Source organism: Otolemur garnettii, unplaced genomic scaffold (genome assembly GCF_000181295.1).
Source record: "Otolemur garnettii isolate 467f Iridium unplaced genomic scaffold, OtoGar3 scaffold00080, whole genome shotgun sequence".
Taxonomy (NCBI): Eukaryota; Metazoa; Chordata; class Mammalia; order Primates; family Galagidae; genus Otolemur; species Otolemur garnettii.
In genome coordinates, this window is record NW_003852475.1 from 3,998,250 (window position 1) to 4,001,300 (window position 3,051).

A 3,051-nucleotide genomic window follows, 5' to 3' on the forward strand; every position below is an offset into this window, starting at 1 on the left:
TTTATTGTCCTCAGTAGAGTGCTGTGCTGTCACAGCTCATAGCAACCTCCAACTTCTGGGCTTAGGCGATTCTCTTGCCTCAGCCTAGTGGACTACAAGTGCTCACCACAACACCCAGCTATTTTTTGTTGCAGTTTGGCTGGGGCTGGGTTTGAACTCGCCACCCTCAGTATATGGGGCCTGTGCCCTATCCACTGAGCCTCAGGCACCACCCTATATTTTTATTCTTATTATAATTTCTTTATAAAGGTCAGATATCTAAACTCTATAGATTATATATATTAGTTATAAGAAAAAAGAGGGCCAGGTGGGGTGGCTCATACCTATAATCCTAGCACTTTTGGAGGCCGAGGCAGGTGGATCACCTGATTTCAGGAGTTTGAGACCAGCCTGAGCAAAAGAGAAAACCTATCCAGGTATTTTGGTGGGCACCTGTAGTCATAGCTATTTGGGAGGCTGAGGCAAGAAGTTTGAGATTGCTGAGAGCCAGGACAGCATGCCACTCTACCCAGGGCACAAAATGAGACACTTGTCTAAACAAACAAAAATATAAAAATGGATAAAGGATATGATTAAAATTCCAGAAGAAAAACAAATGGCCAATTGGCCAATTAGCATTAAGAGCCTCTGTTCAACACCTGTAGCTCAAGCAGCTAAGGTGCCAGCCATATACACCAGAGCTGGTGTGTTCAAATCCAGACCGGGCTTGTCAAATAACAGTGACAACTACAACCAAAAAAAAAAAAAAAGCCTGGCATTGTGCCTGTAGTCCCAGATACTTGGGAGGCTGGGGCAAGAGAATCGTTTAAGCCCAGGAGTTGGAGGTGTGATGTCACATGAAACTCCACCCAGGGCGACAGCTTGGAGGCTGTCTCAAAAAAAAAAAAAAACAAAACCATGAAGAGCCTCACCTCTATGTAATCAGAACTCCACCCAGGGCGACATCTTGGAGGCTGTCTCAAAAAAAAAAACAAAAAAAAAAACCATGAAGAGCCTCACCTCTATGTAATCAGAATAATGAACCTCACCTCTATGTAATTAGAACTCCACCCAGTGCGACAGCTTGGAGGCTGTCTCAAAAAAAAAAAAGAAAACCATGAAGAGCCTCACCTCTATGTAATCAGAATAATGAGGAAAACAAGATGGCCAATTGGCTATTTTTGCCTGGTTATTTTATTTTATTTTTTTGGTTGTAGTTGTCATTGTTATTTGGCAGTCCCGGTCTGGATTCAAACTCACCAGCTCTGGTGTATGTGGCAGGCACCTTAGCTGCTTGAGTTACAGGCTCTTAATGTTAATTGGCAAATTGTTTTTCATCTTTTATTCTTCTGTCAAAAATGTAGTTTTTTAACAGGTGTTAGCAAGTCAAGGAGACTTACACACACTTCAAACTGTAGGTAGGATTTAAACTTGAAAAGGCCTGTTTTGGTACCAGGCACAGTGGCTCACGCCTGTAATCTTAGTACTCTGGGAGGCTGAGGCAGGTGGATTGATGGAGCTCAAATGTTTCAGACCAGTCTAAGCCAGACTGAGACCCTCCCTTCTCTAAAAATAGCTTGGGCATTGTGGTGGGCACCTGTAGTCCCAGCTGCTTGGGAGGCTGAGGCAACAGAATTGCCCAAGCACAAGTTTGAGGTTGCTGTGAGCCATGACACCACGACACTCTACCTCTACTGAGGGTGACCAAAAAAAAAAAAATCTCATATATGATCTGTTATCCATTAACCACTTCTGACCCCTGACCACCTGACAAATACCACATAGAGCAGCAGTTCTCAGCGACCCCTTTGGGAGTTGAATGACCCTTTCACAGGGGTGCCTAAATACATCCTACCTATAAGATATTTACATTACAATTCATAACAGTAGCAAAATTAGTTATGAAGTAGTAATGAAAATAATTTTATGGTTGGGGATTACAACATGAGGAACTGTATTAAAGGGTCAGGGCATTAGGAAGGTTGAGAACCACTGACATAGAGGAAGTGAGTATGTAGAAATGTAAGCACACATGAAAAAACACACATATTGGCTCAGCGTCTGTGGCTCAAGTGGCTAAAGTGCCAGCCCGTACACCTGAGCTGGTGGGTTCAAATCCAGCCTGGGCCCGCCAAACGACGACAGCTGCAACCAAAAAATAGCCGGGAGTTGTGGCGGGTGCCTACTTAGGAGGTGGAGATAGGAGACTCGCTTGAGCACAGGAGTTGGAGGTTGCTGTAAGCTGTGATGCCATGGCACTCTACCCAGGGCGATAGCTTGAGGCTGTCTCAAAAAAAACAAAACAAAAAAACAACACACATACTCAGATGGGCAATGGGCTTTATTTGTAGTGATAATCTCATGTTGCCCTGGAGGCCCCACTCTCAGTAATGGCAGGATTGGGGAGAAGGCAAATTGAACAAAACGGAATCCACCCTTCCTGGGCTTAAAATTTTCCTTTGGATAAATATCCGGTCAAATTAAAGTTCAAGTACCAGTCATCTTCCTAATGAATTTGGTGTCAGTTTTCTGGGTTTTCCCTAGAATGTCCTGTCTGGTGCTTGTCCATGTTTTGTGCTATTACTTCTATCTTTTCCCCTTTAGGTGGTCTGAGATCTTGCATGTCTCTATCCCAATGTCAAGTCCTCTCACCCTCATCAGACACATATTAGGAAACTTTACACCATTTACCTGCTGTGTAACTTCTCTATCCATGTCTAGCCCTTCTCTCTCCATCCTCTTTAAGTCAGTGTGAAGTACTTTATAACCATACCACACAGAAACACTCTCCCTGAGCTGGCAGGCCTCAGAACACTATCTGTTGTTAAAAACTGTAGCAGTAAGAACTGCTACATCATGAACCCACTGACCACAGCTAAGTCTCAGGAATTGCTAGTATCAAACAATAATTTTTCCTGGAAGAAGGCCAAAAAATTTAGAGACAGCATGTAATATAGTAAATGACCTATTTCCCCTAAAAAAGCAATCTGAAAACAATCCTGAGAAATTACCCGTAGGACATAGAAATAAATTATTAAAGAGTAATGAAAAAAGTACAATAAACCTATAAAC